This window comes from Cervus elaphus, chromosome 19 (assembly GCF_910594005.1).
Source record: "Cervus elaphus chromosome 19, mCerEla1.1, whole genome shotgun sequence".
Taxonomy (NCBI): Eukaryota; Metazoa; Chordata; class Mammalia; order Artiodactyla; family Cervidae; genus Cervus; species Cervus elaphus.
The window spans coordinates 104,314,735-104,328,636 of NC_057833.1; positions in this window are offsets into that span (position 1 = coordinate 104,314,735).

Sequence of the window (13,902 nt, forward strand, 5' to 3'; positions counted from 1 at the left end):
AATCAACTCAAAATGAGAGGTTAGTCCCTAACTTCGACTCCAGAGGAATACCACCTTACCATAAGCACCTCAAGAGGAGGCTTCTCTCAGCTCTAGGTATGTGAGAGGGACCCTGATTTTGCGGCCTCAAGTGGAATGGACACTGCGATGCCCTGACGCGAAATAAGGCCGGATATCCCTGCAGTGACTTGAATGCAGGCTCGTCTTGCATCTCCCAAGAAGAAAGGATGTCTGAATCCCCTGTGGAGACCACAGAGAAAGACCTAGTTCCCCACCTCATCGCGACCGGAGGCCTCACATCCTTAGATAGCTCCAGAGGTACGCAGAGATCAGTGCCTCCAAAGGAGATGATGCCTGACTCCTCGTGAAACTTGATAGGAGTCCCAGGATTCCTGTGGCACGTGGAAAGGGACCCTTGGTCTCCCGCCTCAGCTGGAGAGGCGTCCCAGTTGCCCTGCCAAACCTGGAGGAGAATCCCGAGTTGTCCCTCGCAACTAGGCAGGCGTCCTGCCATCGCTGAACAAACACGTGGGTGGAAGGGCCATCCCCGTCGTAACTCGAGAATATACCCCAGGTTCCCACCGCAACTCGAGAAAAAGTGTGACACTTCCCCCTCGCCGCGAGATGAGGCCCGATTCCCTTGCACTGCGTGCAGAGCAATTCCGAGTTGCACATCACACATGAAAGGAGCCTTGATTTCCTTGATGGCACTCCAGAGAAACCCCAAGAACACTGTTTCAAGGCTAGAGGGATCCTGAGGTCACTCTAGCAACATGAAAGAGCTCCGTGGACCAAAAATCAACTCGAGATGAGAGGTTAGTCCCTAACTTCGACTCCAGAGGAATACCACCTTACCACAAGCACCTCAAGAGGAGGCTTCTCTCAGCTCTAGGTATGTGAGAGGGACCCTGATTTTGCGGCCTCAAGTGGAATGGACACTGCGATGCCCTGACGCGAAATAAGGCCGGATATCCCTGCAGTGACTTGAATGCAGGCTCGTCTTGCATCTCCCAAGATGAAAGGATGTCTGAATCCCCTGTGGAGACCACAGAGAAAGACCTAGTTCCCCACCTCATCGCGACCGGATTCCTTATATCCTTTGAAAACTCCAGAGGCACGCGGAGATCAGTGCCTCCAAAGGAGACGATGCCTGACTCCTCGTGAAACGTGATAGGAGTCCCAGGATTCCTGTGGCACGTGGAAAGGGACCCTTGGTCTCCCGCCTCAGCTGCAGAGGCATCCCAATTGCCCTGCCAAGCCTCGAGGAGAATCCCGAGTTGTCCCTCGCAACTAGGCAGGAGTCCTGACGTCGCTGAACAAACACGTGTGTGGAAGCGCCATTCCCGTGGTAACTCGAGAAGATACCCCAGGTTCCCGCCGCAACTCGAGAAAAACCATGAGATTTCCCGCTCGCCGCGAGATGAGGCCCGATTCCCCTGCACTGCGTGCAGAGCAATTCCGTGTTGCACATCACACATGAAAGGAGCCTTGATTTCCTTGATGGCACTCCAGAGAAACCCCAAGAACACTGTTTCAAGGCTAGAGGGATCCTGAGGTCACTGTAGCAAAACGAAAGAGCTCCGTGGACCAAAAATCAACTCGAGATGAGAGGTTAGTCCCTGGCTTCGACTCCAGAGGAATACCACCTTACCACAAGCACCTCAAGGGGAGGCTTCCCTCAGCTCTAGGTATGTGAGAGGGACCCTGAGTTGGCGGCCTCAAGTGGAATGGACACCGCGATGCCCTGACTCGAAATAAGGCTGGATATCCCTGCAGTGACTTGAATGCAGGTTTGTCTTTCATCTCCCAAGACGAAAGGATGTCTGAATCCCCTGTGTAGATCACAGAGAAAGACCTAGTTCCCCACCTCATCGCGACCGGAGGCCTCACATTCTTTGAAAACTCCAGAGGTACGTGGAGATCAGTGCCTCCAAAGGAGACGATGCCTAACTCCTCGTGAAACTTGATAGGAGTCCCAGGATTCCTGTGGCACGTGGAAAGGGACCCTTGGTCTCCCGCCTCAGCTGGAGAGGCGTCCCATTGCCCTGCCAAGCCTCGAGGAGAATCCCGAGTTGTCCCTCGCAACTAGGCAGGAGTCCTGACGTAGCTGAACAAACACGTGGGTGGAAGGTCCATCCCCGTCATAACTCGAGAACATACCCCATGTTCCCGCCGCAACTCGAGAAAAACCATGAGACTTCCCCCTCGCCGCGAGATGAGGCTCGATTCTCCTGCACTGCATGCAGAGCAATTCCGTGTTGCACATCAAACATGAAAGGAGCCTTGATTTTCTTGATGGCACTCCACAGAAACCCCAAGAACACTGTTTCCAGGCTAGAGGGATCCTGAGGTCTCTGTAGCCACACGAAAGTGCTCCGTGGACCAAAAATCAACTGGAGATGAGTGGGTAGTCCTTAGCTTCGACTCCAGAGGAATACCACCTTACCACAAGCACCTCAAGAGGAGGCTTCTCTCAGCTCTAGGTATGTGAGAGGGACCTTGAGTTTGCGGCCACAAGGGGAATGGACACCGCGATGCCCTGACTCGAAATAAGGCCGGATATCCCTGCAGTGACGTGAATGCAGGCTCGTCTTGCATCTCCCAAGACGAAAGGATGTCTGAATCCCCTGTTGAGGCCACAGAGAAAGAGCTTGTTCCCCACCTCATCGCGACCGGAGGCCTCACATCCTTTGAAAACTCCAGAGGTACGCGGAGATCAGTGCTTCCAAGGAGACGATGCCTGACTCCTCGTCCAACTTGATAGGAGTCCCAGGATTCCTGTGGCACGTGGAAAGGGACACTTGGTCTCCCGCCTCAGCTGGAGAGGCGTCCCAATTGCCCTGCCAAGCCTCGAGGAGAATCCCGAGTTGTCCCTCGCAACTAGGCAGGAGTCCTGACGTCGCTGAACAAACACGTGGGTGGAAGGGCCATCCCAGTCGTAACTCGAGAATATACCCCAGGTTCCCGCCGCAACTCGAGAAAAACCATGAGACTTCCACCTCGCCGCGAGATGAGGCCCGATATCCCTGCACTGCGTGCAGCGCAATTCCGTGTTGCACATCACATATGAAAGGAGCCTTGATTTCATTGATGGCACTCCAGAGAAACCCCAAGAACACTGTTTCAAGGCTAGAGGGATCCTGAGGTCACTGTAGCAACACGAAAGAGCTCTGTGGACCAAAAATCAACTCAAAATGAGAGGTTAGTCCCTAACTTCGACTCCAGAGGAAAACCACCTTACCATAAGCACCTCAAGAGGAGGCTTCTCTCAGCTCTAGGTATGTGAGAGGGACCCTGATTTTGCGGCCTCAAGTGGAATGGACACTGCGATGCCCTGACGCGAAATAAGGCCGGATATCCCTGCAGTGACTTGAATGCAGGCTCGTCTTGCATCTCCCAAGAAGAAAGGATGTCTGAATCCCCTGTGGAGACCACAGAGAAAGACCTAGTTCCCCACCTCATCGCGACCGGAGGCCTCACATCCTTAGATAGCTCCAGAGGTACGCAGAGATCAGTGCCTCCAAAGGAGATGATGCCTGACTCCTCGTGAAACTTGATAGGAGTCCCAGGATTCCTGTGGCACGTGGAAAGGGACCCTTGGTCTCCCGCCTCAGCTGGAGAGGCGTCCCAGTTGCCCTGCCAAACCTGGAGGAGAATCCCGAGTTGTCCCTCGCAACTAGGCAGGCGTCCTGCCATCGCTGAACAAACACGTGGGTGGAAGGGCCATCCCCGTCGTAACTCGAGAATATACCCCAGGTTCCCACCGCAACTCGAGAAAAAGTGTGACACTTCCCCCTCGCCGCGAGATGAGGCCCGATTCCCTTGCACTGCGTGCAGAGCAATTCCGAGTTGCACATCACACATGAAAGGAGCCTTGATTTCCTTGATGGCACTCCAGAGAAACCCCAAGAACACTGTTTCAAGGCTAGAGGGATCCTGAGGTCACTCTAGCAACATGAAAGAGCTCCGTGGACCAAAAATCAACTCGAGATGAGAGGTTAGTCCCTAACTTCGACTCCAGAGGAATACCACCTTACCACAAGCACCTCAAGAGGAGGCTTCTCTCAGCTCTAGGTATGTGAGAGGGACCCTGATTTTGCGGCCTCAAGTGGAATGGACACTGCGATGCCCTGACGCGAAATAAGGCCGGATATCCCTGCAGTGACTTGAATGCAGGCTCGTCTTGCATCTCCCAAGATGAAAGGATGTCTGAATCCCCTGTGGAGACCACAGAGAAAGACCTAGTTCCCCACCTCATCGCGACCGGATTCCTTATATCCTTTGAAAACTCCAGAGGCACGCGGAGATCAGTGCCTCCAAAGGAGACGATGCCTGACTCCTCGTGAAACGTGATAGGAGTCCCAGGATTCCTGTGGCACGTGGAAAGGGACCCTTGGTCTCCCGCCTCAGCTGCAGAGGCATCCCAATTGCCCTGCCAAGCCTCGAGGAGAATCCCGAGTTGTCCCTCGCAACTAGGCAGGAGTCCTGACGTAACTGAACAAACACGTGGGTGGAAGGGCCATCCCCGTCGTAACTCTAGAATATACCCCAGGTTCCTGCCGCAACTCGAGAAAAACTATGAGACTTCCCCCTCGCCGCGAGATGAGGCCCGATTCCCTTGCACTGCGTGCAGAGCAATTCCGTGTTGCACATCACACATGAAAGGAGCCTTGATTTCTTTGATGGCACTCCAGAGAAACCCCAAGAACACTGTTTCAAGGCTAGAGGGATCCTGAGGTCACTGTAGCAACACGAAAGAGCTCCGTGTACCAAGAATCAAGTCGAGATGAGAGGTTAGTCCCTGGCTTCGACTCCAGAGGACTACCACCTTACCACAAGCACCTCAACAGGAGGCTTCTCTCAGCTCTAAGTATGTGAGAAGGACGCTGAGTTTGTGGCCTCAAGTGGAATGGACACCGCGATGCCCTGACTCGAAATAAGGCCGGATATCCCTGCAGTGACTTGAATGCAGGCTCGTCTTGCATCTCCCAAGACGAAAGGATGTCTGAATCCCCTGTGGAGACCACAGAGAAAGACCTAGTTCCCCACCTCATCGCGACCGGAGGCCTCACATCCTTTGAAAACTCCAGAGGTACGCGGAGATCAGTGCCTCCAAAGGAGACGATGCCTGACTCCTCGTGAAACTTGATAGGAGTCCCAGGATTCCTGTGGCACGTGGAAAGGGACACTTGGTCTCCCGCCTCAGCTGGAGAGGCGTCCCAATTGCCCTGCCAAGCCTCGAGGAGAATCCCGAGTTTTCCCTCGCAACTAGGCAGGAGTCCTGACGTCGCTGAACAAACACGTGTGTGGAAGCGCCATTCCCGTGGTAACTCGAGAAGATACCCCAGGTTCCCGCCGCAACTCGAGAAAAACCATGAGATTTCCCGCTCGCCGCGAGATGAGGCCCGATTCCCCTGCACTGCGTGCAGAGCAATTCCGTGTTGCACATCACACATGAAAGGAGCCTTGATTTCCTTGATGGCACTCCAGAGAAACCCCAAGAACACTGTTTCAAGGCTAGAGGGATCCTGAGGTCACTGTAGCAAAACGAAAGAGCTCCGTGGACCAAAAATCAACTCGAGATGAGAGGTTAGTCCCTGGCTTCGACTCCAGAGGAATACCACCTTACCACAAGCACCTCAAGGGGAGGCTTCCCTCAGCTCTAGGTATGTGAGAGGGACCCTGAGTTGGTGGCCTCAAGTGGAATGGACACCGCGATGCCCTGACTCGAAATAAGGCTGGATATCCCTGCAGTGACTTTAATGCAGGTTTGTCTTTCATCTCCCAAGACGAAAGGATGTCTGAATCCCCTGTGTAGATCACAGAGAAAGACCTAGTTCCCCACCTCATCGCGACCGGAGGCCTCACATTCTTTGAAAACTCCAGAGGTACGTGGAGATCAGTGCCTCCAAAGGAGACGATGCCTAACTCCTCGTGAAACTTGATAGGAGTCCCAGGATTCCTGTGGCACGTGGAAAGGGACCCTTGGTCTCCCGCCTCAGCTGGAGAGGCGTCCCATTGCCCTGCCAAGCCTCGAGGAGAATCCCGAGTTGTCCCTCGCAACTAGGCAGGAGTCCTGCCGTCGCTGAACAAACTCGTGTGTGCAAGGGCCATCCCCATCGTAACTCGAGAATATACCCCAGGTTCCCGCCGCAACTCGAGAAAAACCATGAGACTTCCCCCTCGCCGCGAGATGAGGCCCAATTCCCCTGCACTGCATGCAGAGTAATTCCGTGTTGCACATCACACATGAAAGGAGCCATCATTTCCTTGGTGGCACTCCAAAGAAACCCCAAGAACACTGTTTCAAGGCTAGAGGGATCCTGAGGTCACTGTAGCAACATGAAAGAGCTCCGTGGACCAAAAATCAACTCGAGATGAGAGGTTAGTCCCTGGCTTCGACTCCAGAGGAGTACCACCTTACCACAAGCACCTCAAGAGCAGGCTTCTCTCAGCTCTAGGTATGTGAGAGGGACCCTGAGTTTGCGGCCTCAAGTGGAATGGACACCGCGATGCCCTGACTCGAAATAAGGCTGGATATCCCTGCAGTGACTTGAATGCAGGCTCGTCTTGCATCTCCCAAGACGAAAGGATGTCTGAATTCCCCGTGGAGACCACAGAGAAAGACATAGTTCCCAACCTCATCGCGACCGGATTCCTTATATCCTTTGAAAACTCCAGAGGTACGCGGAGAATAGTGCCTCCAAAGGAGATGATGCCTGACTCCTCGTGAAACTTGATAGGAATCCCAGGATTCCTGTGGCACGTGGAAAGGGACCCTTGGTCTCCTGCCTCAGCTGGAGAGGCGTCCCAATTGCCCTGCCAAGCCTCGAGGAGAATCCCGAGTTGTCCCTCGCAACTAGGCAGGAGTCCTGCCATTGCTGAAGAAACATGTGTGTGGAAGGGCCATTCCCGTCGTAACTCGAGAATATACCCCAGGTTCCCGCCGCAACTCGAGAAAAACCATGAGACTTCCCCCTCGCCGCGAGATGAGGCCCGATTCCCCTGCACTGCGTGCAGAGCAATTCCGTGTTGCACATCACACATGAAAGGAGCCTTGATTTCCTTGATGGCACTCCAGAGAAACCCCAAGAACACTGTTTCAAGGCTCGAGGGATCCTGAGGTCACTGTAGCAACACGAAAGAGCTCCGTGGACAAAAAACCAACTCGAGATGAAAGGTTAGTCCCTGGCTTCGACTCCAGAGGAATACCACCTTACCACAAGCACCTCAAGAGGAGGCTTCTCTCAGCTCTAGGTATGTGAGAGGGACCCTGAGTTTGCGGCCTCAAGTGGAATGGACACCGCGATGCCCTGGCTCGAAATAAGGCCGGATATCCCTGCAGTGACTTGAATGCAGGCTCGTCTTGCATCTCCCAAGACGAAAGGATGTCTGAATCCCCTGTGGAGACCACAGAGAAAGACCTAGTTCCCCACCTCATCGCGACCGGAGGCCTCACATCCTTTGAAAACTCCAGAGGTACGCGGAGATCAGTGCCTCCAAAGGAGATGATGCCTGACTCCTCGTGAAACTTGATAGGAGTCCCAGAACTCCTGTGGCACGTGGAAAGGGACACTTGGTCTCCCGCCTCAGCTGGAGAGGCGTCCCAATTGCCCTGCCAAGCTTCGAGGAGAATCCCGAGGTGTCCCTCGCAACTAGGCAGGAGTCCTGACGTGGCTGAACAAACACGTGGGTGGAAGGGCCATCCCCGTCGTTACTCGAGAATATACCCCAGGTTCCCGCTGCAACTCGAGAAAAACCATGAGACTTCCCCCTCGCCGCGAGATGAGGCCCGATTCCCCTGCACTGTGTGCAGAGCAATTCCGTGTTGCACATCACACATGAAAGGAGCCTTGATTTCCTTGATGGCACTCCAGAGAAACCCCAAGAACACTGTTTCAAGGCTAGAGGGATCCTGAGGTCACTGTAGCAACACGAAAGTGCTCCATGGACCAAAAATCAACTCGAGATGAGAGGTTAGTCCCTGGCTTCGACTCCAGAGGAATACCACCTTACCACAAGCACCTCAAGAGGAGGCTTCTCTCAGCTCTAGGTATGTGAGAGGGACCCTGAGTTTGCGGCCTCAAGTGGAATGGACACCGCGATGCCCTGACTCGTAATAAGGCCGGATATCCCTGCAGTGACTTGAATGCAGGCTCGTCTTGCATCTCCCAAGACGAAAGGATGTCTGAATTCCCCGTGGAGACCACAGAGAAAGACATAGTTCCCCACCTCATCGCGACCGGATTCCTTATATCCTTTGAAAACTCCAGAGGTACGCGGAGATCAGTGCCTCCAAAGGAGATGATGCCTGACTCCTCGTGAAACTTGATAGGAGTCCCAGGATTCCTGTGGCACGTGGAAAGGGACCCTTGGTCTCCTGCCTCAGCTGGAGAGGCGTCCCAATTGCCCTGCCAAGCCTCGAGGAGAATCCCGAGTTGTCCCTAGCAACTAGGCAGGAGTCCTGCCATTGCTGAAGAAACATGTGTGTGGAAGGGCCATCCCCGTCGTAACTCGAGAATATACCCCAGGTTCCCGCCGCAACTCGAGAAAAACCATGAGACTTCCCCCTCGCCGCGAGATGAGGCCCGATTCCCCTGCACTGCGTGCAGAGCAATTCCGTGTTGCACATCACACATGAAAGGAGCCTTGATTTCCTTGACGGCACTCCAGAGAAACCCCAAGAACACTGTTTTAAGGCTAGAGGATCCTGAGGTCACTGTAGCAACACGAAAGAGCTCCGTGGCCCAAAAATCAACTAGAGATGAGAGGTTAGTCCCTGGCTTCGACTCCAGAGGAATACCACCTAACCACAAGCACCACAAAAGGAGGCTTCTCTCAGCTCTAGGTATGTGAGAGGGACCTTGAGTTTGCGGCCTCAAGTGGAATGGACACCGCGATGCCCTGACTCGAAATATGGCCGGATATCCCTGCAGTGACTTGAATGCAGGCTCGTCTTGCATCTCCCAAGACGAAAGGATGTCTGAATCCCCTGTTGAAGCCACAGAGAAAGAGCTTGTTCCCCACTTCATCGCGACCGGAGGCCTCACATCCTTTGAAAACTCCAGAGGTACGCGGAGATCAGTGCCTCCAAAGGAGACGATGCCTGCCTCCTCGTGAAACTTGATAGGAGTCCCAGGATTCCTGTGGCACGTGGAAAGGGACACTTGGTCTCCCGCCTCAGCTGGAGAGGCGTCCCAATTGCCCTGCCAAGCCTCGAGGAGAATCGCGAGTTGTCCCTCGCAACTAGGCTGGAGTCCTGACGTCGCTGAACAAACACGTGGATGGAATGGCCATCCCCGTCGTAACTCGAGAATATACCCCAGGTTCCCGCCGCAACTCGAGAAAAACCATGAGACTTCCCCCTCGCCGCAAGATGAGGCCCGATTCCCCTGCACTGTGTGCAGAGCAATTCCGTGTGGCACATCACACATGAAAGGAGCCTTGATTTCCTTGATGGCACTCCAGAGAAACCCCAAGAACACTGTTTCAAGGCTAGTGGGATCCTGAGGTCACTGTAGCAACACGAAAGGGTTCCGTGGGCCAAAAATCAACTCGAGATGAGAGGTTAGTCCCTGGCTTCGACTCCAGAGGAATACCACCTTACCACAAGCACCTCAAGAGGAGGCTTCTCTCAGCTCTAGGTATGTGAGAGGGACCCCGATTATGCGGCCTCAAGTGGAATGGACACCGCGATGCCCTTACTCGAAATAAGGCCGGATATCCCTGCAGTGACTTGAATGCAGGCTCGTCTTTCATCTCCCAAGACGAAAGGATGTCTGAATCCCCTGTGCAGACCACAGAGAAAGACCTAGTTTCCCACCTCATCGCGACCGGAGGCCTCACATCCTTTGAAAACTCCAGAGGTACGCGGAGATCAGTGCTTCCAAGGAGACGATGCCTGACTCCTCGTCCAACTTGATAGGAGTCCCAGGATTCCTGTGGCACGTGGAAAGGGACACTTGGTCTCCCGCCTCAGCTGGAGAGGCGTCCCAATTGCCCTGCCAAGCCTCGAGGAGAATCCCGAGTTGTCCCTCGCAACTAGGCAGGAGTCCTGACGTCGCTGAACAAACACGTGGGTGGAAGGGCCATCCCAGTCGTAACTCGAGAATATACCCCAGGTTCCCGCTGCAACTCGAGAAAAACCATGAGACTTCCACCTCGCCGCGAGATGAGGCCCGATATCCCTGCACTGCGTGCAGCGCAATTCCGTGTTGCACATCACATATGAAAGGAGCCTTGATTTCATTGATGGCACTCCAGAGAAACCCCAAGAACACTGTTTCAAGGCTAGAGGGATCCTGAGGTCACTGTAGAAACATGAAAGAGCTCTGTGGACCAAAAATCAACTCGAGATGAGAGGTTAGTCCCTAACTTCGACTCCAGAGGAATACCACCTTACCATAAGCACCTCAAGAGGAGGCTTCTCTCAGCTCTAGGTATGTGAGAGGGACCCTGATTTTGCGGCCTCAAGTGGAATGGGCACTGCGATGCCCTGACGTGAAATAAGGCCGGATATCCCTGCAGTGACTTGAATGCAGGCTCGTCTTGCATCTCCCAAGAAGAAAGGATGTCTGAATCCCCTGTGGAGACCACAGAGAAAGACCTAGTTCCCCACCTCATCGCGACCGGAGGCCTCACATCCTTTGATAGCTCCAGAGGTACGCAGAGATCAGTGCCTCCAAAGGAGATGATGCCTGACTCCTCGTGAAACTTGATAGGAGTCCCAGGATTCCTGTGGCACGTGGAAAGGGACCCTTGGTCTCCCGCCTCAGCTGGAGAGGCGTCCCAGTTGCCCTGCCAAACCTGGAGGAGAATCCCGAGTTGTCCCTCGCAACTAGGCAGGCGTCCTGCCATCGCTGAACAAACAAGTGGGTGGAAGGGCCATCCCCGTCGTAACTCGAGAATATACCCCAGGTTCCCACCGCAACTCGAGAAAAAGTGTGACACTTCCCCCTCGCCGCGAGATGAGGCCCGATTCCCTTGCACTGCGTGCAGAGCAATTCCGAGTTGCACATCACACATGAAAGGAGCCTTGATTTCCTTGATGGCACTCCAGAGAAACCCCAAGAACACTGTTTCAAGGCTAGAGGGATCCTGAGGTCACTCTAGCAACATGAAAGAGCTCCGTGGACCAAAAATCAACTCGAGATGAGAGGTTAGTCCCTAACTTCGACTCCAGAGGAATACCACCTTACCACAAGCACCTCAAGAGGAGGCTTCTCTCAGCTCTAGGTATGTGAGAGGGACCCTGATTTTGCGGCCTCAAGTGGAATGGACACTGCGATGCCCTGACGCGAAATAAGGCCGGATATCCCTGCAGTGACTTGAATGCAGGCTCGTCTTGCATCTCCCAAGATGAAAGGATGTCTGAATCCCCTGTGGAGACCACAGAGAAAGACCTAGTTCCCCACCTCATCGCGACCGGATTCCTTATATCCTTTGAAAACTCCAGAGGCACGCGGAGATCAGTGCCTCCAAAGGAGACGATGCCTGACTCCTCTTGAAACCTGATAGGAGTCCCAGGATTCCTGTGGCACGTGGAAAGGGACCCTTGGTCTCCCGCCTCAGCTGGAGAGGCGTCCCAATTGCCCTGCCAAGCCTCGAGGAGAATCCCGAGTTGTCCCTCGCAACTAGGCAGGAGTCCTGACGTAGCTGAAGAAACATGTGTGTGGAAGGGCCATCCCCGTCGTAACTCGAGAATATACCCCAGGTTCCTGCCGCAACTCGAGAAAAACTATGAGACTTCCCCCTCGCCGCGAGATGAGGCCCGATTCCCTTGCACTGCGTGCAGAGCAATTCCGTGTTGCACATCACACATGAAAGGAGCCTTGATTTCTTTGATGGCACTCCAGAGAAACCCCAAGAACACTGTTTCAAGGCTAGAGGGATCCTGAGGTCACTGTAGCAACACGAAAGAGCTCCGTGTACCAAGAATCAAGTCGAGATGAGAGGTTAGTCCCTGGCTTCGACTCCAGAGGACTACCACCTTACCACAAGCACCTCAACAGGAGGCTTCTCTCAGCTCTAAGTATGTGAGAAGGACGCTGAGTTTGTGGCCTCAAGTGGAATGGACACCGCGATGCCCTGACTCGAAATAAGGCCGGATATCCCTGCCGTGACTTGAATGCAGGCTCGTCTTGCATCTCCCAAGATGAAAGGATGTCTGAATCCCCTGTGAAGACCACAGAGAAAGACCTAGTTCCCCACCTCATCGCGACCGGAGGCCTCACATCCTTTGAAAACTCCAGAGGTACGCGGAGATCAGTGCCTCCAAAGGAGAGGTTGCCTGACTCCTCGTGAAACTTGATAGGAGTCCCAGGATTCCTGTGGCACGTGGAAAGGGACACTTGGTCTCCCGCCTCAGCTGGAGAGGCGTCCCAATTGCCCTGCCAAGCCTCGAGGAGAATCACGAGTTTTCCCTCGCAACTAGGCAGGAGTCCTGACGACGCTGAACAAACACGTGTGTGGAAGGGCCATTCCCGTGGTAACTCGAGAAGATACCCCAGGTTCCCGCCGCAACTCGAGAAAAACCATGAGATTTCCCGCTCGCCGCGAGATGAGGCCCGATTCCCCTGCACTGCGTGCAGAGCAATTCCGTGTTGCACATCACACATGAAAGGAGCCTTGATTTCCTTGATGGCACTCGAGAGAAACCCCAAGAACACTGTTTCAAGGCTAGAGGGATCCTGAGGTCACTGTAGCAAAACGCAAGAGCTGCGTGGACCAAAAATCAACTCGAGATGAGAGGTTAGTCCCTGGCTTCGACTCCAGAGGAATACCACCTTACCACAAGCACCTCAAGGGGAGGCTTCCCTCAGCTCTAGGTATGTGAGAGGGACCCTGAGTTTGCGGCCTCAAGTGGAATGGACATCGCGATGCCCTGACTCGAAATAAGGCTGGATATCCCTGCAGTGACTTGAATGCAGGCTTGTCTTTCATCTCCCAAGACGAAAGGATGTCTGAATCCCCTGTGTAGATCACAGAGAAAGACCTAGTTCCCCACCTCATCGCGACCGGAGGCCTCACATTCTTTGAAAACTCCAGAGGTACGTGGAGATCAGTGCCTCCAAAGGAGACGATGCCTAACTCCTCGTGAAACTTGATAGGAGTCCCAGGATTCCTGTGGCACGTGGAAAGGGACCCTTGGTCTCCCGCCTCAGCTGGAGAGGCGTCCCATTGCCCTGCCAAGCCTCGAGGAGAATCCCGAGTTGTCCCTCGCAACTAGGCAGGAGTCCTGCCGTCGCTGAACAAACTCGTGTGTGCAAGGGCCATCCCCATCGTAACTCGAGAATATACCCCAGGTTCCCGCCGCAACTCGAGAAAAACCATGAGACTTACCCCTCGCCGCGAGATGAGGCCCGATTCCCCTGCACTGCATGCAGAGTAATTCCGTGTTGCACATCACACATGAAAGGAGCCATCATTTCCTTGGTGGCACTCCAAAGAAACCCCAAGAACACTGTTTCAAGGCTAGAGGGATCCTGAGGTCACTGTAGCAACATGAAAGAGCTCCGTGGACCAAAAATCAACTCGAGATGAGAGGTTAGTCCCTGGCTTCGACTCCAGAGGAATACCACCTTACCACAAGCACCTCAAGAGGAGGCTTCTCTCAGCTCTAGGTATGTGAGAGGGACCCTGAGTTTGCGGCCTCAAGTGGAATGGACACCGCGATGCCCTGGCTCGAAATAAGGCCGGATATCCCTGCAGTGACTTGAATGCAGGCTCGTCTTGCATCTCCCAAGACGAAAGGATGTCTGAATCCCCTGTGGAGACCACAGAGAAAGACCTAGTTCCCCACCTCATCGCGACCGGAGGCCTCACATCCTTTGAAAAGTCCAGAGGTACGCGGAGATCAGTGCCTCCAAAGGAGATGATGCCTGACTCCTCGTGAAACTTGAT